Consider the following 22,889-nt stretch of genomic DNA (forward strand, 5'->3'; position numbering starts at 1 on the left):
AGGAGCATCCACTAGAAAGAAAAAAAACCCTGAGTCCTGCAGCCACATATGTCCGGTTCTAGTTCCTCTCCCAGTGCCTTGCTTAGCTCCCGGGCACAGGGTTGCCCAGTGATTTTTGGCTGGGCGAATGAATGAGCACACACTAGGCTCCTCATGAGGTTAGTGGCAGGCTTGGCTGGGTGAAGGTTTGGGGCTCATTCCCTGGTTGATCATTTACTCTAGTGAATAAGTGCTGTGTGGATGTTGTTGGTGGCTTGTCCGAATCCCTGGGGCCTCCTCCAGAAGTCACTTGCTCCCAGTTCCATTTACACCAAGGGCTTCCTGGTTCTCTCTGCCTAAGGTCGTGCCTAGCCTGAGGGAGGGCTTCAGCTTGCACACAGAACCCTTCACAGTGCAGGGTGAGGACCTCAGGATCAAGTCTAAACCAGTGCAGGACAAGCATTTTCACTCTCAGGGGACAACTCTGGGGTGTGCTCCCAGCAGTGTCACAAGGAGCCCCAGGGGTATATCTCGTGGGCACATTCTTCAGAATCTTTCCTCCCCTTTTTCACAAAGCTTTTTTGAAAGCCCTTTCCAAATAAATAACTTTCATCCAGATCTTAGCCTTAAGGTTTGTTTAAAAATAAACCAAGGGAATTTCCTTAAACTGGGACAAATGTGTACTGTCCTTGGTGGAACACCTGGTATACATTCTAGCACCATGTGCAGATAGCAGAATTGCATTAAAAAGTCTAGAACAAAAAATTTAATTATCGATTATTTTTCACATGGATGAAATTTTATTATCTGCAAATATATTTAGTAACCGGAATTAGGCTAACCATGATTTGCTTATTATTTTAATCAATAAATAAGAATGATTTGTAATCAGCATATCAATTGCTTTTAAGTGATTGGTGCTTCTGGAATACTTGAGGGGTGCTATCTGGGGTAGTTTTAATCATCATCTCTCTGAGTCTTGCTGCCACCATAGCTTTCTGTCAGACCTCTTCTTTGCAGATCAGAGATGGGCTGGGTCTGGTTCAGCCCCAATCTCCTTGTCAACTCCACCCTGGCTGAGGGGCAAGAGAGACAAATCCCAGACTATTAGGAGTTCATTGGAACTCCTGGACTAGCAGGTGGGCTGTACAAGTGCTGTCCTAGGGATGCTCTTAGAAAGATTATTTCTAGAGAATCTTTGCAGCTCAGGCTGTAGAAGCATCCATCCAGGGTTGAATATTTGCATATGATTCTGGCAAGAAGGGGGCACAACCAATGTAAAAAAAACGTAAAAGGTCACTGACTGCTGACTTTAAGATTGGTGAGGTTTTTTTTGGGGGGGGAGGAAACCACCAGGAGATTTACTTGGAGATGTCTATTTAGTGGCGCATTAGCTTGGGGCTACCACTTTTCTAGAACTTTCCCCCACTCTTTCTCTGTTCAGTGCTGAGCCATTTTAAAATTTAGGTCTCCCAGGGAAGGTGGATGGTGAGCAAGGCCAAGTTTGCTTCATTCTTTCAAACACATAGTAGATCTTTGGGGTCATGATGAGATTGAGGAGGGTCTTCTAAAAGACACATACTGTGGGGTAGACCTTCACCTTTTCTTCTGTCCCCCACATTTCATAAGACTATGAAAATGGAAGCTCAAAGTGTCCAGGTTTGGCAAATACTTACAGGACAAGAGTCTCTCAGGCCTTCCACGCCTCTCTGGGGTCCAACCTCCACTTAGATTTTGGCCTCCACTTAGATAATTTCTTTCAGCTTTTTCATGGTTTGAAGAAATATAAAAAATATGTATTGGACTAATTTTTTAGTTGTTTTCAGCAAGGAAGCTAATACCAATACCTAATTTGCCTGTTGAGAGTCACAGCGGCCCCAGCAACATCTAGCTGATTGGCTCCTCTGCGGTGATGCTCATTGGGCTGTTTCCCTGCCCTTTCAGACCACGGAGCTACTCATTGGGGGACTTTTTTGGCTCCGCCCACGTGACCCAGCCAATCGGCCTCAAAAGCAGGAGGATTGTGGGAGGTGGAGAGGCTGGTGGTTGGGGGAGAGGCTTGTGGGGAGCCGGTGGTGGCAGTTGGGCTCTGAAGGTTTTCCTGAGGAGCTGTTTTGTTTGGCATGTGTGGTTCAAAAAATAAAGTTCATTTCTTTTGACAAGTGGCTCCTGAATTGTGCCCAGCCAGACTGCAGCATTTGCCAAATCACTGCTGACAGATTTCTGTCCCAAGAATTTTCCAAGGAACCTCTCTCAGCTGAGCCCTAGACAGGGATTATGATTTTGGGAGAAATCTGGAGGCAGATGGAGAGTCTCTAAACCCTACCTCACTTGTCACAGTGTTGGACATTAGTCTGTTGGTGGCCCCATTTATGTGAAGCCCAGGAAGATCAGCCCGAAAGGGGATCACACACCCTCTCTTATAAATAGACAGGGATTGGAAAATGTTTGATCTTAATAGAGGGGTGTAGTCTGGATTCAGTGAAAATATTCTGTTTTGGGTCCCTAAGTATTGCTACTGGACACCCCCACCTCTTTACTTTGGGAACCAAGTTTTTTTTCCATTCCTTCTTTAACTTTGGATAGGCTAGCAAGGTAAGTTTTACCCTGTATCACAGAGGTTGACTGGGACCTTTTATATCCTACTTATACTCAGGAAGATTCCCATGGAAAACGCAGCTAACCCCAGTTCATCATCTATCCATCCATCCACCCAACCAAAAATGGGGTTGATATGAAATTCTGGTCTTGAATGTCCATTCTAAGACAAACTGAGAGGAGAGTGAAAGGAGATAGTTTACATATATTAACAAGTCTTCCCTAATTGATTTAAAGTCCCTTTATGGTTTATAGATGGTGTCCCCCCAAAAGTTCAAGTGTAAGACAATAAAAGAATTTTCAGGTGAAATATTAGATGATGAGAGGTGTGATCTGATCGGTGGATCAGTTCACTGGCATGGATTAACTGGGTGGTGACTGTGGGCAGGCAGGGGTGACTGGAGGAGGTGGGTCCCTAGGGTGTGTCTTTGGGGTTTGTGTCTTGTCTCTGGTGGGCTCTCTCTGCTTCCTGGTTGCCGTGTCCTGAGGTGCTGTCTTCTGCCATGTTCTTCTGCCACGAGGGTCTGTCTCACCTTGGGCCCAGAGTGATACAGGTGGCTAACCAGGGTCTTTTCTATGTCACTCTTGTCACGTCTTTGGGTCACAGTGATGCAAAATATAACTAAAATAGTAGCAGTACATGCCTTCCTAAACTTCTCCTTGGGCCAAGTTGACATCCTGTCAATTTTATGAACAAATTATTAATAAATACATTTTATATAAAAATGAAAATGAGAGACATGATTGAGTGAGAAGAGTAGATAGAGGTTTAAATAAGGATTTAATTGACTATTCATTACCACCCTGACCTGAAGTCCACCTCTGGCCATTGTTAATTTTATAGGATCCCAATGAGAAAAGACCTTCTCTCCTCTCCTTTCTCACTGGGTTTTCTACTGGAGGGTGGAGGATGTTAGAACCATGCCATTCAGGAGTGAGATCTTTTATTAGTGTGGGCTAGGCTGTGCGGTGATAACATATATACCCTGGATCTCAGTGTAGTAAAAGGTAATAAAAATTTATATCTCATTTAGGCAAAGACTAATTCTTTATTATTATTATTATTATTATTATTATTAGTTCCAATTAGTTATACATGACAGCAGAATGCATACTGACTCCTTGTACACAAATGGAGCACAACTTTTCATTTCTCTGGTTTTACACGATGCAGAGTCACACCATTCATGCAATCATACACGTACATAGGGTAATAATGCCCATCTCATTCCACCATCTTTTCCACACCCCTCCCTTTCCGTCTGCCCAATCCAAGTTTCCTCCATTCTTTTCTTGCTCCTCTGAATTATGATCAGCATCCGCTTATCAGAGAAAACATTTGGCCTTTGGGTTTTTGGGACTGGCTTATTTCACTTAGCATGATATTTTCCAACTCTATCTATTTATCTTCAAATGCCATATTTTCATTCTTCTTTACGGCTGAGTAATATTCCATTGTGCATATATGTCACAGTTTCTTTCTTCATTCATCTATTGAAGGGTACCAAAGACTAGATCTTGATCCATGGCTTCTCTGGGATGTTTTCTTCAATATGACTCAGGGATTGAGGATCCTACTGTTTGAGGATGTTATCACTGTTAATACTACCAACCAACCAACATGAACTATTTGGCATTTGTATACTATTTCACACAGCAAAGGCAGAAATCATATTCTTTTCAAGTGCACATGGAACACATTCCAAGATGGGATGGATTCTGGGCCATACAATGAATCTATTAGTTTTGATAAATATGAAAGGATTCAAGTCATGCACAATATGCTCTTGGACCACAATGAAACTGTTAGAAATCCACAATGAAAAGTTCTCTGGAAAATTCCCAAATATTCGGAAACCAAATACCATAATTCCAAATAGCCATGGATAAAAGGAGGAAATAAGAAAGTATTTCTATCAGAATGAAACACAACGCATGGAATTTGTGCACTGAGGCTAACGCTGTCCTTAGGGGAAAATGGATAGTGCCCAGTGCTTATCGTAGAAAAACAATGACCTCCACTTCCACTTTAAGAAATTAGAAGAAAGTAAATTTAACCCAAAATAAGCAGAAGAAAGGCACAAATAATGAAGTTTGGAGCGGAAATCAATGAAACAGATAAAATACAATGGAGAAAAATCAATGAAATCTGAACAGATCAATAGCTATTAAAGAAACTGAATTCATAGTTTAAAACATTTTCATGAGGAAAACCCCAAGCCAAGGTGGGTTTACTGGTGAATTTTATCACACATTTAAGGAATAGATAATACTAAGTGTACGCAAACTCTTCCAGAACATGGAAGAAGACTGAACGATTACCTTGAGGTATCTGCTCCCATCTCTTGGATTCAACACTGTGTTGGGGGGGGGTTCTGGTCAGTGAAATGAGGCAAGAAGGAATAAAATCTCCTAAATTGGAAAGGAAGAAGTGCCTCTCTTCATAGATGACCCGATTGTCTAGAAAATCCCAGAGAATCCACAAAAAAGCTGTTTGAATCAACAAGTGAGCTTGGTAACATTTCAGGATACAAGATCAATACTGTGCATGAAAATCAAGTCTTTCTATAAGTAGTGAATAACTGCAAATATAAATTAATAATCAATTCCATCTCCTATAGAAAAAAATCTAAAAACTCAATAATTTTCACAAAAAATGTGACAGAGGTATACTTCAAAAACCATGAAATATTGATGAGAGAAATAAAAGAAAATCTGAATAGAGTGAAATGCCTTGTTCCTGGATCAGAAGCCTTGATCTTGTTAAGAAGTCAGTTTTTTCCCCCCAAAATGATGTACAGATTGAACATAATGCCAATCACAACAGACACACTAATTCTAAACTTCATATGAAAATACTAAGGACCTTGTTATATTTCAAATCACTTTGAAAAAGATCGGAGTTTGAAGGCTTATGCTACCTGGTTTCAAGATTTATTATAAAGCCGCAGTCGCCAAACGTGGCGTCAGGATAGATGAATAGAGAAAGGGAACAGAATTAGAGTCCAGAAATAGACACGGACACAGATATAGATGCAGCGTAACTGATTTCCACAAAGGTGCAAGGGCAATTCAATGAAAAAGGACAAGTCTCTTAAACAAATGGCCTTGGAGCATTTGGATGTCCATGTGCAGGGCAAACTGGGCAGGGCTGGGGAGAGGGAGGGCAGAGCAGGCAACAAGCACGCAAACTCAGTGCGGCTCTGATGTGTGACAGTGACTGTGAGGATGCAGATGTGGCAGGTGGAGTGCCAGCCTGTGTGTCCATGTGGACCCTGACCCACTCATCCCTGCTTCCCAGGACGGAAAGTCCCCGTTCCGGGAAGCCTCTCAGTCCTGGGAGGGCTGGTGGAAGGGTGGTCATCCGTTCTTGGTGCAGGAGTGGATGTGTGTATGTGCATGCACGTGGGTCCTTGTGTGTGTTTGTGAGTGTGCACATGTGAATGTGTGGGCCTGGGCCTGTGGGTGGAGTCACCGTGTGATACTACATGAAGCAGGATCCGCCAAGGATCCTTGTGTGGCTGACCCTGGGGCTTTGCAGATATCTCAATGCAAATGTATTTATCTCTTCCTCTGTTCCCTCAGGTGCCTCCAGAAAGGACCTGAGGTGTCTCTGTGGGACACTTTTCTCTGTGGAAAGGCAATGCTTTGAGTGTTTGGAACATGGACTTTGGGTTTGGATGGACTGGGTCCAAATCCTGTCCCAGCTGCTAATGGATGGATGATCTTGGGCAAGAAACTTATGCTCTAGGTGAGACACTTTCCTCAAGAGAAAATGGATGGAAGGATCCTTTATTGGGACCATAAATGAGACAATGCATCTAGATGGACACCACTCAGTGATCACTCAATTCATGGTAGTGATTACTATTACTGTTCTTACTCTAGCATTTGAGGCTGAGTGCCCTCTATTTATAGAGTGTGTATACTTATATGTTAGCATGTGTATTATGAATGCATGCAATTTTTGGTGTGTTCAGGCCTTGTGAATGTACATGCTGGTATGTCAATGTCTATACATGTGAATGTGAGAATAAGTGCATGTGCACATGGGGATTTATCGGCTCACACGGAGCCATGCATTCTGAGCAAGCAGCTACTTGGGGACCTGTCAGGAGGACATGGGGAGTCTAGGGCCTCCAGAGAGGGTGTTTCTGGAACCACTGCATTCCTTTCATCTGACCATGGGACCTGCAGCTCCCAAGGGTTCTTAGTGATGTGCTTTGCATGGGGTTGAATTCAGTCTCGTACAACCTACCTTATTAAAATATATATTGTGCCTTATGAATCTTTAATGTGAAGCACTTAGTGAGGAGTCCATAATCCCCTCAATTGAGCTGTATAAAGAAGGCCCATTGGGGAGACTGATGCTTTCTGCGGAGGCTGCAGGGAGGAGGGGCTGCTGGGGGCCGGAGGGAGAGTTCCTACAGACGGGGCGGTAGTTCCCACGGCGGTGGGAGCTGGTTCCCATGAACGGAGGATCACTTGCTGTCAGACAAGAAGGCCAATCAGATCCTCCCTTAAGAACTGAACTCAGAGATGCAGACAGGAGTTGGTGGGTGACCTGCACTTGAGCTCAAAGTCCCCATGCAGCTGGGACTGGAGTTGGTGTCTTGGTAACCTCCTGGTGGGGCAGGGGTGGGGCAGGGGGGCAGAAAGCAGACAGTGGAAGAGGGGGTAAAGCCGACTGCAGAGCAAAGTGGGGATCAGAGGACAGAGTCAGAAACAAGTAGAAAAGAGAAAGAGGGGGAGAGAGACTGGTTTCCTTCCCCCTTTGTTGGAATAGTCTGAATGAGTTCAAGGCCCTTCCAGGGCTGAGCTTCTGGCTGGCCTGTGTTGGGCACCTGGACAGGCCAAGGGCAGGCATCTCTCACTGGATCCTTGCCATGGCCCTGTGTTATGTTCCCACTTTACAGTTGGGGAAACTGAGGTCCCCCATGACAGATGCCCACAGGCATATATCTGGGAGGACACAGGCAGGACCGAAAAGCACTCCCCCAGCTCATGAGCACTCTCCAGCCTTGTGGCCTGGGACAGCTCAGTCCCGTCCCAGAGTCTTTATCAGCTCCTAATGAAAGTGCCCACTGTACCCCGTGGTTCTGTAACCGAGCCCCTTGGGATTGCTGCTGATTATTTAGTTTGTTAATTCTTCCCGGCTTTGCATTTATTGCAGTTTCATAATGTGTAGCTTTTTGGGTACACAGGGGTCTGATGACGTGCCTCCCTTCTTGACTGTAAACCCCATGAAGGGAGAAATGGCCTGTGTTTTGCTGCAAGGCGCCAGCGTGTAGCTCAGAATTCGGCTTGCAGATGGCGTTATGGTGTTTGTCGTGCATCGATGGATGAGCTCTGGGTCCCCACCTTACCTAGGGAGCCTCGGAAGCATGGAGGGACGGAGACATTTGTCCAAATCACCGAGAAAACAAATCACTACAGCAAGGGTTGTGTCAGCCTCTGATCCGGAGCCCCAGCCCTCCTTTACCATCTCACTGTGAAAAGCACTGTTTTCCCCACCCCAGGGCTGGAACCTGAGGCTGCGCAGTGGGCCACCCCTGCCTTTCTCCCCCTGGCCCAGCCACAGCGGGCCAGGACCCAGCCCTGCACTAGTTTGCTGTGGCCAGTTTCCTGCGTGGTCCTCAAGGCTGTGCTGTGCCCCCTGGTGAGTCAGACGTGAGGCAGTGTCCGGGGTGTCCAGGAGCCTGGTGAATGTCAGATGCCCCCCTGCCCTCTGCCACCATCTTCCCTTGTCACAGCCACCAAAGTTCCTCGTTTTCAAAGGTGGGCTTTCGTGCCTGGGGGAGATGAAGGGAGAGAGATGCCAAAGGCCAAAGGTGAAACCAGACTGACCAGAGGTCACCTCTGGCCACCTGCCCCTGTCCCTATGGAAATGGACTGGGAGGGGTCAAGAAGCTAGAAGCTAAGGGCTTAGGGAACAGAGGTGGCCAAGGGTCTGCTGTTCTGGAACATTCTGTGTGTGGGGGGAAGCTGGGGGTAGGGGAGGGCCCTTGGTGCTTGGGAACAGAGGAGGAGTCTGACCACCTTGTCCCTGCTACCCAAGCCCGAGGGAACACTGGGGCCACCCTTGTGCTCTCTCGGCACCAGCCCTGGAGGAGGAGGCTCCTGGCAGGGAGGACTTGGCAGGGGCACCAAAGACGAGGTGGCCCAAAAGCTGTCCTGCTGTGCCTCCCCCAAAGCAGCTCGAGCACATGCAATTATAAGACAGTGGGCAGATGACAGAGTTAGTTAATGTAACAAGCCCTTTAAGCATTTAGCCACATTCGAGTGTTTAATCAGCTGTGTAAAGTGCAATATCTATCTTTCAATTTTATGCCATTAGGGGAGACAAGATTTTGATTAGGTACTTAATCTGTGCACGGAAAAAACAGGCCCACAGCAAGCCCACGATGGGGGGGGGGGAAAGGGACATTGGACGGGGGATTCGATAAAGGGGAAAGACAGAAATTTAACATAAAAGAGAATTAGTGCGGCTCCTTTCAATTTAGTGCCCAGGCTTTATGGCCTAATCAATTAGAGGCCTGGCTGGGGCTGCTGGGAAGCTGCTCGGCCGGGCTGGAGGCTCGGCCATATTAATTCCCTTCATTACGTGGGGGTCAGGCCGAGGGCTTTTCAGGGGGTCTGCAAGGAGTGGGTCACTTCTCGGGCACTGGCTCAGGAAGCTGAGGGAGGAGGTCAAAGGGTGCCAGTCCTGGGGACTCTAGTAAGGCTGGGCACTCAGGAGGGTGTGAGTGGGAGGGTTCAAGGAGAATGCAGGCCTGTGAGGTGGTGTATGGGGTGGTTAGTCCTTTAGTTGTGGGTTAAGAGAGGCCTGGCTTTGCATACCAGCTTTGTGACTTGTTGGCTGTGTGTTTTCGTGTAAATTGCTTGGCCTCTCTGTGCTGCAATTTCCTGCATAACCACAATTGAGGGCACACTAAAAGTTTGCTATGAAGAGAAAAAGAGAAGGTGGAATGCAAAGGGCTTAGCATGGTGTGTGGCATAGAGAGTTTGCTGTTGATATTATCATTTTCATTTCTACTACTATTACATGAAGGTAAAATTTTAAGAGACATGAACTCTAAACACACGATTATTTTCTCTCTACGCCAGGTGCTGTGCTAGGTGCTCCATTACTAGCAGGAGTTTTTGCAGGTTGGTGCTATTGCCTGCAGTTTACAAATGAGGAAACTGAGACACAATGAGGTGAACGACTTGCCCAAGGTCACACAGCATTGGAGGCTCCAGAATTGTCACCTACCTTCCATGAGGCACACATTCCCTGTGGCCCTGCAGTAGGTGGGACTAGATTCCAAGGTGGATGAGGCCACTGGGAGGAGGGTGGCATCTCCCAGGCACCCAGGGGCTCCGGATCTTAACAAGTCACACTCCAGTTACTCAGCAGGTTGGAGAAGGGACACCTGAGGCCAGCCGGTGACCTCCCCAGGATGGCGGGGACCAGGAGACTTGAGGGAAGAGTCAGGGTCCTATAGGTTTGCTGAAAGCAGCCACCATCCATGAGAGCCAGGAAGAGCAGGGAGGCTTAGGTACAGTGGGAATAAGCCTCCCGTTCTCCCCCACGCTGTCCCCGGAGGCCCCTGGGCAGGACCTCAGGGTCTCCACAGCCCAGCACGAAACCACTGGAGCCAGGGTAAGTGATGCTGGGTCTGTGCAATCCTAGAAGGATCATGAAAGAAGACCCTTAGGGACAGGGGATCAGTTAGTCCCAGGGACATTTCTTCAGCAGCTGTGGAAGGGGAGAGGAGGCAAGCTGGGATTTACTAGGCCAACTTCACTAAGTGGCTGTGAGACGTGGGCCAGTTCCTCCATCATCCTAATTGTACCCTGGAGTGACCATGGTTCCCACCTCACAGCCTGGTGGTGAGGACTGGCTAAACCATGTATGTAAAGTGCCATGAACCACGCGTGGCACTGCCCAGGCATTTGATAAATATTAGCTGCTATGATTGCAGTCTGTTGTCTCAACTCTTTCTACGGCCCAGGGCTGCTCAGCACACCTCACTGCCCATGTCATCTCTACAGCATCTGTGGGTGGTTGCTGTGGTGCTGATCATGCAGATGGAAAGCTTAGGTTCCCAGAGATTAAGTACTTTTCTTATAACACATAGCTGGCACGTTATAGAGATGGCACCATTTGCTTGACTCCTAGTTACTTCTAAAGGACTCTTCCCTATGGTAACACTGTGGCAGGCAAATGGCATGACCAGAGACTATCCAAATTCCTGCAGGGAATTGGGGAAATTAGTTGACTCCACATGTACTTGTTGAGCATTTACTATGTACCACCCATTGCAATATATTCTCACATACAATGAATGAATGAATGAATGAGCGAGTGAGAGAATGAATGGTGTAACTGGATCAGGTCCTGTGTCCTTGAGCACAGTGGAGAAATGTGAATGGCATGATTTTCCACTAGATGTTGGCATGGCTGGCTCAGTGGGAGGCACTGTGATGGAGTGGACAAGAAGTGACAAACTGGGCTGGGGGTGTGGCTCAAGCAGTAGTGCGCTGGCCTGGCATGAGTGCGGCCCAGGTTTGATCCTCAGCACCACATACAAACAAAGATGTTGTGTCCTCTGAAAACTAAAAAATAAATATTAAAATTCTCTCTCCCTCTAGAAAGAAGTGACAAACCCTGGGTTGGAATCCTGCAGTTGGGGAAGACAAGAAACCTCTCTGCAATACCTTGGTAGAGGCTTCCAAAAGTTCTGCTTCTTGCTTTTCTCATTGGCTGAGAGGATGGAGCACAGGATTCGGCATGTGATGGATGCCTGGGGAAAGTTGATCCCACCCCTCCCTCCTCTCTCTTCGAATGTTCAAGAGATCTGTGAACCCCATAGTTTGTATCCGCCAGGAGGAAGTCTTCTGAAGAGAAGTTATTAGGGTCTGTGCTTGATCCCTTGATCTCTGCCTAGTGACAGATTCAGAATACGTCACATAGGATGCAGCCGTGGTCACATGACCCTTCTCAGAGCACCCTGCATGTCTTCACATGATTCTTGGAGGTGCACGTTGCTTGTTCTGCCTATTAGACTAGACTGCCACTGGGGTAGGGACTCTGTATACTGTGGCATAATAGTTGCTCAGCCAATCTGCCAAATGACTAAAGAAATGGATGGTTGAATGACAGAGAGGGCCTTGCATTGCCATTAAGGATGGGACTCAGATGGGCAGGATAGAATTTATTGCCTGATAGTCTTAGAGAAGGCTTCTCGGTGATGTCACTCTGCTTAGTCTTACTAAGTAAAATTTGACAGACAAAACTCTCCACCATTATACTGGAATTATTAAAAAAAACCAAAAAAACAAAAAACAGCCATACAAATGCAAGAGTGGATAGGCAGATAATTTAACCTTTTCCTTCTTGATTCCATATGTATCTGCAGCAGAGATTGGCATCTTTTTTTTTTTTTTTTGTAAAGGACCAGAGAGTAAATATCTTAGCATTTGAGGACCAAGAGTCTCTGTTTCCACTACCCAACTCCACCACCAGAGTGGGAAAGCAGCCATAAACGATACTAAGCAAATGCTTGTGGTTGTGTACCAATAAAACTTTATTTACAAAAACAGGGACCCGCTGATCTGCCTTATGGGCAATTGTCAATTCCTGATGAAGATGGTCTTAGGAAGGGGTCTTTCTGCCGTGCAAAGTCACATCCTCCTTAATTCACATTGTCTCTCAGCAGCTGTGAACCCTGAGCCATGGTCCACAAAGAGGCTCCTGCAGACGTGGGCTCAGCGGGCCGTTGCTCTAGACGCAGCAAAAACTATCAGCTACCACTTAGGCTTATGTGTCACACTCTTAACACAGCATTAACCCACCGAGCACCCTTAGCAGCCGGGTCCTGTGATTCTCCCTCATTTTACAGTTGAATAAACTGAGGCTCAAGAAGGTTAAGTGACTTACTTATGGTCACACGGCTAATGATTTAGCCCTTATTTATTTAAGAAAATGGCTTGATCCACTCTATTTCAGACACTTCCTTGCGACTGGGGACCCAGTAGGCTCCTGACCTTTTCCTGTTCACATTTTATTTGGGAAAGGTAGACAGTGAATGAACTAAATGAATCAACAGCACGGGGTGCTGGGAGGGGATAGAGCCTATCAGTCAGGACAGGCCTGGTTGAAAGCATGGGTCAGCAAACTATGTACGGCCCATGGGCCACACCGGCCCACTGCCTATTTTTGTAAACCAAGTTCTGTTGGAGCGTGGTCATCCCCTCTGTTTATGCACTGTCTAGGCGGCTTTTGTTCTACAATGGGCGAGTTGGGTAGTTGTAACAGGAACTGTCTGGCTTTTGAGGCTGGAAACAATTTGTGACCCCTGGTTGAAAACAACCAAAGTTTGTTTTCTGCCCGTGCTTCCTGTCTTTCCAGGCTGGCCCGAGAGCACAGTTTGTGGGTCACTCAGGGGTCCAGGCTGGTGGAATATCCACCATCTCAAATGTTTGCCAGGCAGAGGAGGACGCTGGAGAGGCTATTATGAGCCACTAAATGCCTGGCCCAGGAGAGACATGTGCTATTTCTGCTCAGAATTTGTCGCATCCCTTGATAGAAAGGAATTTAGCTTTGCAAATTGCTCTGATGACCACTTGTGCTTTGGGACATAGATAACTGGGGGAAGTGGATCGGGGCTGCTGGGGGCTTTTTAAGGTTAAAGCAGTCAGACTGAGCCCCCATGAGAACTCGGCTCTGTTCACCTTTGAAGATCATCCTCTCCACCGCCATGCTGTGCTACCCACCCTGCATGCCTAAGGAAGGGGGAGCAGGCGAGGTCACTGGAATGCCAAATGGGGGGGAGCAGGTCCCCTGCCAATGCCTGCCCTGGGGTCCTGCTGCCCCTTGCCCTAGCCACCTTGCTCCAGCTAGGGGGTTTCTGTCTCTCATAAGTCACAACCCCATGGTGGCCACAGCAGGGCAGCTCCACTGGCCAATCCTGGGAGGGACAGGCTGGGGGAGGAGGGAGAGAAGCCTCCTCTGTGAGGCTGTGACTCTGGGATGCACTACATTAACGTTATTAATAACCCTCTCAGCCTTTATTGAAAAGATGCTCTCCGTGTCTGAATTTGCCACTATGGTAACCCATTTATTAGGGCTGTAAGAGCTGGAGTTGCTTCAGACCATATTTATTGCCATGATTTGCTGAGGAAAGGTGCTGATCTGGGCTGGGGCAGCCCGCGCGAGAGAGTGCGCTGCTGCTAGAGGAAGGGAGGCATCTCCTGCCCAGAGGTCACCCAGGTGTGGGCCTCCTGCCTCTCTCCTAGTTAGACCAGGACTCAGATGGCAGGCAGGGAGTTGGGGCTGAGCACAGCGGCAGTTCCTTCTTTTCATACATACAAGGACTGCAGGTCTCAGAGGATCCAAGTGAATCCCTAGGTCCCAGGGATAATGGTGGTGGTGGCCCCAAGGGCTCATGATTCTCTAGAAACTTGAAGTAGCATTCCCCTCTTATTGTAATATATAATAAACTTTTTTTTTTTAGCATCAGAAAACAATAGTAACAACAACACCTGTAATGACTCAGCATCACCAGCCCCTAATGCAATCTGCACTGTTCCCTGGCCTCTCAGGTCCCTTCCTTTGAGATGGTCTCAAGAGGTACGCTGGTCAATGGGTGGGGACTTGCATCATTAGCCTGGGCTGCCGTCCCAAGCACAATCCATGTGACTTAGACAACAGAAACGTATTTTCTCAGCGTTCTGGAAGCTGCTAGTCTGAGATCAAGGTGTCTGCAGAGCTGGTTTCTCTCCTTGGCTTGGAGACGGCACCTTCTCTCTGTGTCTTCACCTGGTCTCCTCCCTCTGTGTGTCTATATCCCAATCTCTAGATTAGCCTAGAGTGTCCCTGTGGTTGTGCCATGGACAGCCACAGGCGGCTCTTCTCATTGAGAGCCGTCCGTCCATTCCCCAGGTTGACCTTGTTGGAGCCCAGGTCACACTGATTCCACCCCAAAGCTCCCGCTTGGAAGGGAGGGAATGGTCTAGGAGTCCCAAGGCTAAGGTCTTGCCCCCTCCTGGGCCCTGGCCCTCCTGCTGCGGCCGCTGCCCCTTCCTTCACTCCTTGTTGCTCTTGCCCGTTGGGCATTTGCTTCCAGGTGTGGCGGAGCCTCAGGGCTGGGCTGCTCCCTGCTTCTCCAGGGTGGCTCTTGCTTCTTATCTTTGCGCTTCTCCATGACCCCATCCTTCTCTTCCTTCCATGCTTTTCCTTTTTCTCCGTCTCTTTCTCTCTCCCTCCCACCTCCCCGATCTCTGCACCCCTGCTCCACGTGGGGCACCGTGCTAGCTGCTGGAATTCAAGGGTGAGCCCAAGTCAAAAGCTGCAATAGAGACCAATGCAGAATTTGAACCTCCTCTCTCGTGCAGAAAGTAGAGTGTTTGAAGCCTGCAAAAATTGCAATGGGGAAAAGTGTCAAGGAAAGGCACGTGTCATGAGAACAGGAAGTAGGAAGACTCATCCTCACCAGGGAGGTCAGGGGTGATGGTGAGCCATGCAGTGGAGAAAGCATGGACATCAGTTGTGTGAGGGGACAGTGGGGCAGCCATCATGTGTACTAGGCACAGGACCAGGCCATGTGAGGAGCCATTGGAAGAAACAAAGGACAGGAGAGCTGGAGCAACAGGAGCAAGAGGCCACGCGTGGGATGAGGTTGGTGCGCTCCAGTCCTCCTCGGGAGCATTCGAGCTTTGCTGAGAACTCCAGGTGGAGTCCCTGCAGGCCACCGAGGTGATGGGAGGAGGCAAAACAGACAGGTGAGGATGAAGGTCACTCTGGCCACTGAGAGCAAACTGAGTGGGAGCAGAGTGGCCAAGTGCCTGGCCAGGTGGTGCTGGAGTAGCCAACAGACACACGTCTCCCATGCTTTGTCACTTACTTGCCAGTGGAGGTTGTTGCTTGAGAATCAGAGATACCAAGTCTTCACATGTTTTTCTTTGTTGGATTGTTCTCTTAATTTTTTTTTTAATTTTGAACTGATTTTACACTCATGTTGAAGTTGCAAAAATAATGGAACATTTCTGTTCTCCCAACTTGGCCATGGTCCCCCAGTGATACCATCTTTTATACCATGATCAAAACCAGGAAGTCAACATCGGAACAACACTATTAACTGCAGTCTTTGTTTCACCAACCTGTATACTCACGTGTGTGTGTGTGTGTGTGTGTGTGTGTGTGTGTGTGTGTGTGTGTGTCTAGTTCTTGGATATGAACTAAGATTTGCACGATTGAAAAGTTTAGGAAGCATTGCCAAGCTAGCATCCTCTATTCCAAATAACGAAGGGAATCCTGAGTTGGAGAGAAAGTTAGGGAGACGGCGTGGGAGTTAGATGTGATGCCCGAGTCCTAAGGGGGACAGTCCTGAGCACCCTGCAGGAGGCTTCCTTGGACAGTGACGTAGCTCTCTGATGACTTCCATCCTCACCCTTCCCCCTGCCCTTCCGCCCACACTACCCACGCCTGCCACGTTGGCTTTCAGCACATCTCTGACTGTGTGCAGGCCTCGGTCTCCCCTGTCTCCTTGCCTGGGAAGGGAAGGGTACACCTCTCAGGACACCCTGCAGATCTCTCCCCGCCCACACTCACCCCATCTCCCTGGCATCTCCGTTTGCAGCTTATCTGCGTCACTTCCCTGCCTGACCTTACTCCTCCACGGATGTCTGCGTTCATCTGATGTCTTCCAGGTGGAAACTCCTTCCCTCTAATTCTCCATGTTCAAGTTCTCCCTCTCCTTCCAGTCCTCAAGAATCCCCTCCCCCACAGCACGTTCCCATCTTCCTGGGTCATCATTAAGGTTTCAGCTCAAATATTCCCTCCTTCGAGAAGACTTCCCACCTGACCCCATTCTCCTCTGTCCTGGGTTATTTTCTTGTTAGTTATTGTTAGTCTCTGAAGTTTTCCTCTTGGTTGGCTTGTTTCCTGTTTCTTCCACCAGCAGAGGCTGGGACCCAGTCTATTTTGGCCTCTGCTGTGACCCCAGCACCTGGAACAGAGTGTGGCACCAAGTAGGTGCTCAATACATGTTTGTAGACAGAATGGCCTCATGAAAGTGATCGCAGTTATGTCTAGTTGAGATGATAATAGTCATCATCCCAGTCAAGCTTCATGGCTGGGCCTCAACAACCTGCTGTGTTGGCTTTTGGTGTAGATTACCCCAGATCCTGAGCCCTGGCCACACATGGGTAAGTCTGACTTCGCGCTGATGGACCGTCCCTTGACTAGGCTGGGCTTATCTGTCTCTGGATCTCCCTTAGCCTGGGAGTTGGCACTCGGAGAGCCATTGTGGTTAATATTCTGGGTGAACAAATGTCTGAACAAATGAGGAAGAGCAGCTATCGTTGCTGTTATTTTGCAACGGAGGTAACAGTCCGGCTCAGGGTCCTATCTATGGCAGCAGCAGAGCCGGGTGGAGGAGCGGGGCATCTTTCCCCCTCCCTCCCCACCCCATCCGCATGCTCTTGGTCTCTCTGTCTCCTACTCTCCCGGCTCTTAGGACAATAAGTACAAACCCATAAAGCTCTCTCCAGTGTATCTTGCTTACCCGCTCTTATCAGAATAGAGGGGAACTGAAAGGGCTTTCAAAAGAGCCATCTGTTAGTTTTCATAAAGACATTATCTGCTTCCCATCACGGGGCTTTTGCTGTCTCTGACATGTGTCTGCTCTCCCTCCGTTGTCTGAGAGAGCAGAGCGCATGGTGCCACGTAGCTGCTGGAGGTGGGCTGCAGATGGAGTATTTATCTAAAAGTGAAGAGATCTGACTTATAAGCAAGCCCAATATTAAATGTATAAATAATGCATCCTGTGGCATTATTTATAATGCAATAACATCCCTATAATGTAATAAAAGTATGCAGGTTCCCAGTGCTCTTCTTAACTCCTTCCTGCCTTGGAAGATGCTGGGCATCCACCAGCTGCCTCAGTCCCTCAGGGCTTTGGAATGGGTGCCACCTGCCAAACCCTGTCAGATCCTGGCCTCTGCACAGCTGATGGCTCTTGAAATCCCCTGCAGAGTGAGCTCAGCCCAGTATCCACGGCAGTGATCTCCAAACTCTCGTGTGAGCCAGAATGCAGATTCCCTGTCTTTAACCTACTGATTTGGAAACTTAAAGCATGGGAAAAGGACATTTGTATGTTTAATTAGCTCCCCTGGTATATTCTAAAGGGTGTAAATGAGGGGTATTGAATCAGTCCCCATTTGTGGCAGGATAGACCTCAGCATCTCCAGCTCATTGCTCTGGGAGACAGAATCAAGTCAGTCTGGCTAGGACTGTGCATTGGACTTGTGACTCAGTGTTGGCTCTTGCTCATCTGCTCAGTATCCACATCCTTCCTCTACTTAATGCTTACTGGTGCCTCCATGGTGGCCTGAGTCTTGCCTGCTCCACTGTCTCCTCACTTATCAAGAGGGTGGAAAGTTCTGAGTAGACCATGGGAGACCAGTGTTGACTTAGACAATTGAATGACTATGTCTTGATTGTTTTAATTAGCTTTGTGTCACTGTGACCAAAAGAGCCAACAACAATAACGTAGAGAGTGGAGGAAAAGTTTATTTTGGCTCACGGTTTCAGAGGTTCAGTCTCTGGTCGGCTGGCTTCATAGCTCTTGGCCCAAGATGAGGCAGAACATCATGGCAGACAGGGCATGGCGAAGGGAAGCAGCTCAGGACATGGAAACCAGGAAGCAGAGAGAACTTTGCTCATCAGGGACAAAAGTCACATTCCCAATGGTTACTTCCTCCAGTCACATCTGACTAGCCTACATCTACCACCCAGGTCACAATACTCGTAATCTAATCATTTCACCTCTAAAAATTCTTGCATTGTCTCACACATGAGCTTTGGGGGCCACCTCATATCTAAACCAAAACACTGGTCCATGAAAATTCCTGGTCCCCACACTGGCCTGGGCTCTCAGTGCTACCCAGAAATCTACCTCTCCTATGGGCTGTTTTTCTTGTTCTCCAACGTGCTTGCCTTGCTATCTTGTGTCTTCAGATCTTCAATCTCTCTCCTCTTGTACAGTGGAAAGATAACCTTATAAAGAGTTCACCGAAAATACAGAAGCTGTCAGAGGGATGGATTTCTGTGTTTTCTGTCTCCCTCTCTGGTTGCTCACTTTCACATGTGTCTCTCCTGCATCCACCCAGCAGCCCTCCTTCCTGCTGTGTAGAAGAGCTTCCCTGTCTCTAGCGTTGGGTCAGGTTTCCCCACCTGGTCCTGGACCCCAACCTGCAGCCTCTCCAGTAACCCTTTCCATCAGTCATCTCTCCTCCTCCTGAATCTTCCCTTCTCTTCTAGTCTTTCCATCAGCTTCTAAACATATTCAATCTCTCTCACTGACCCCCGCCCCCCACACCACCATTACTCAGCCCAACCTTTTTCTAACTACTACCCTATCTCTTTCCCCATCTTAATCGTATGTCACAAAAATGGGGGTGTGCCCTTATTGGCTCTTGTCACAACATATAGTAAATGTCCTCGATGGCCTAGTGTTCCTGCATTTGATATTCCTGATAACCCTGTGATACACTAGTGCTGGGCGAGTTAACACCTAGTGAGGCCTGGGGAGATGCAGTGACTTCCCTGGGGCACACGTTGGTGTTGGTTAGACCCCAGGCCTGCCTGCACAGCTCCCTCTCCCCCAGTGCTGCTTCACAGTGTGACTCCCCCACAGCCCCCCACAGGCCAGTGAAGACCTCCCTGTCGTGACCTCTAGTTACCTCTAATGGCAGCGCCGGGGATCTGGTTCCACCTGATGGGACTCCAGATAGCACTGAGCTCCCCATTCATTTCTGGATCCTTTTTTTTTGCTCCCAAGACTCCATGTCCTCGTTTTCCTTTTGCCTCTCTGGTCACTTCTCAGTCACATGTGCAGATTCTTCTCTCGCTCTGAGACCTTACATTTTGGGGTTCTCTGGGGTTCTGCTCTTTTCCCTCTTTCTACTCCCCACACTGTCCAAGTCTTCGTTCACTGACTGCATTCTAAGAAGGTCCAAGCCTCCGGGGGTTCTGACCTCTAGACCAGAGACCACCTGTTTGCGCGATATTCAACACTAACATTTCCTCAAATCAGGTCCTCCCATTTTTTTGCTGTTTCCATCAGTGGCCATCGAGAATTCACCCAGGTGCCCTAGCTGAAATTTGCAATTTGACTCTTTTATTTCTTCTACTGAATCTTTCTTTCAATGCTCTGTTCCTCTCAATACCACCTACTCAATCACCCTGGACTCCCAATGCCGTCTACTTTACAGCCCTCCACGCCCCTGATGTCCCTGCTCCACCATCTCTTCCCTGCCTTTTGCTACTGGCTTCCAACGGGTCTAATCCCACTCTTGAGGTTTCTATAAGCATTTTTTTAAAAAATGTGGTGCTGAGGATCATAACCAGGGCCTCACACATGCTGGGCAAGCACTCTAACCCTAGCCCTCTATAAGCTTTTTATTAAAAAAAAAAGTGACAAACCATTTCAAATACATAGAAAATTAGAAGATAGGATGAGTACACCTACCACCTAGATTTAACCAACAACAGTATATATTTTGGTACTGTTGATGGAACCCAGGGTGCTTAACCACTGAGCCACATCCCTAACCCTTTTTTATGTTTTTTGAGACAGAGTCTTGCTAAGTTGCTGAGGCTGGCTTTGAACTCATGATCCTCCTGCCTCAGCCTCCTGAGCACTGGAATTACAGGTGTATGGCACCATGCCTGTCTCCAACAACAGTATTTTACTTTATTTGAATTAATTAGTTGAAAAAAATTTCATAGATAAAGTTAAAGGGCACTCCATTCTTTTCTTCCCCATCTTTGCACCCCAGAAGTATTACCAGTGGAAGTTGGTATATATCCTTTCTTTCCATGTTTTAAAAATTCATATGTAAATATATATCCAAAACTGGTATGTTTTGATATTTAAAATTTATATAAATCTTATTTTACTACATTTCTAATTATAAAAAAATTCAATGAATATTAAATCTTTGCAATATCTTTCAGATATTATATCTTTTACCTGCATCGAGACATAAAGATCATAATTCATTCATTTGATCTGCTGCGTTGGAATGTTGCTATGTTCCATACTTTCTATATTCTTAGTTAGGTCCAAATTTTCACTATTATTAAAAAAAGTACTACATTGAACATCCTTATTTATTGAAACTTATACATTTATGTGTTTCTTTCCTCTCTAAGATTTAGATGTAAAACGAGAATGTTTGAACACTCTGGTGGTGAATATCTGTCTCAGTATGTTCAGGCTGCTATAACAAAAGACCACAGACAAGGTGATTTATAATGACAGAAATTTATTTCTCACAGCTCTGGAGTTCAAGATGAAGGTCATGGCAGATTTGGGGTCTGGTGAGAGCCTGCTTTCTCATAGACAGTCTCTTTTCACTCTAACCTTACATGGCAGAGGGGTGAGGTATCTCTCTTGGGCCTCTTTTGATTGGAACACTAATCCCATTTATCAGGGCTGAATTACCTCCCAAAGGCTGCACTTCTTCTATCTCCCTCCTTAGGGTGAAGATTTTGGAAGGATATAAACATTCCGACCATAATAACATCTTTGCTAGATTCTGCCAATTCTTTTTTACAGTATTATGCTTGAACAAATTTATACTTCCACTAAGGGTTTCTCAGAATTTCCATTTTCTTACATCTTTACTTCAACTCATAAATAGTTAAAATATAAAGAGTCAGAAGTGGTGCCTCATTGTACTGACCTGTGCTTCCCCAGTTACTAGTGATTTTGAGAGGTTTTTCACGTTGGCCATTGATGTTTTCTATATGTTGTGGGTTCCTACCTCTTGTGTGTTTTTATGTTGTTTGTATAATTTGCTTGTTTTTTTAAAAATTGATTTTAGGAATTCTTTATACGTTCTGAAAATCAATCCCTTGTTGGCTATGTGCTTTCCTTTTACTTCATTTGTGATATTGTATCTTTTCCTGGAGTTTTAGATTTTATTATACAAAAATGTATCTATCTTTGCCACTTCGATGTATACCTGTTGATCTCGTTTAAAAAGGTCTCTCAATGTGATAAAGCTGTTTGGATGTGTTTTGAAAGTTTTATAGTTTTTCTTTCTTTAATTTTTCACATTTAGGTTCTTTAATTTATCTGAAATTTATGTGTATTCAGGTGTGGATGTTGGATTTGATTTTACTCAATTTTCATGTAGATATTCAGTTGTATGTTGCCATTTATTGACTAAATAATTTCTCCACTGATCCATGATGCCAACTCCATCATACTATAAATTATTTTAAATATTAATAAACTTTTGAGATTTTTATTCTTTTCCTTTCATCTAATTGTTGAACCTTACACCAGTTAAAGTTACTGCAGTTTTATAATGACTCTTTTTAAAAGGTGAACTGTAATTAGAATACCTAAAGTTCATCCTTCAAAAGGTAGTATTTGACTTTTTTAGGGGGAGGGGGTGATGATTGCAGAGTTGTGCAATTATCACCCCAACTAAATTTAGAATGTTTCATTATCTCAAAAAAAAAAAAAAACTACCACTCCCATACTCCTTATCTACTGCAAGCCTTAGGTGACCATTAATCTATTTTCTGTACTTTTAGATTGGCTTATTGGGGATGATTTTTATACTTAGGTTAGTGTTTTTCAAGGTTCATCAGTGCTTTAGTATGCTACAGCACCATATTGCTTTTTATGGCTAAATATTACTCCCTTGTATGGACACATCATAATTTGTTTATACATCCATTATTTAACAGTCACTTGGGTTTCCCTACTTTTTGGCTATTATGAATCACACTGCTATGAATTTTCATGTACAAGTTTTTGTAGGAGCATATGGTTTTAATTCTCTTGGCTGTATATCTGAGAGAGGAATTGCTGGGACATATGGTAACTTTGTTTCACTTATTGAAGAACCATTTTCTATTCCACCAACAGAATATGACAATCCAATTTTCCACATCCTTGCCAACACTTCGTTTCCATTTTTTAAAAAATTATAGTTTTCCTTTTGGGTATAAAGTGTTATTTTGTTGTGGTTTTAATTTCCATTTCCCTAATGACTAATGATGTTCAGCATCTTTTCATGTTTTTATTGGCTGTTACATATCTTCTTTGTAGAACTTCTACTCAAATCCTTTGTTTATTTTTAATCTAGGTCTTTTATTGTTGAGTTGTAGGAATAATTACTCTTCATGTTTGGCAAATATATAAAGAATGTTCTCTTCCTCTAATTCATCTTCTTTCTTCAAAATTATGGTATCTATTCTTTGTTTTATGGCATATGTTTGTGAATTTTAGGATCAATGTGTC

This window comes from Ictidomys tridecemlineatus, chromosome 5 (genome assembly GCF_052094955.1).
Source record: "Ictidomys tridecemlineatus isolate mIctTri1 chromosome 5, mIctTri1.hap1, whole genome shotgun sequence".
Classification (NCBI taxonomy): domain Eukaryota; kingdom Metazoa; phylum Chordata; class Mammalia; order Rodentia; family Sciuridae; genus Ictidomys; species Ictidomys tridecemlineatus.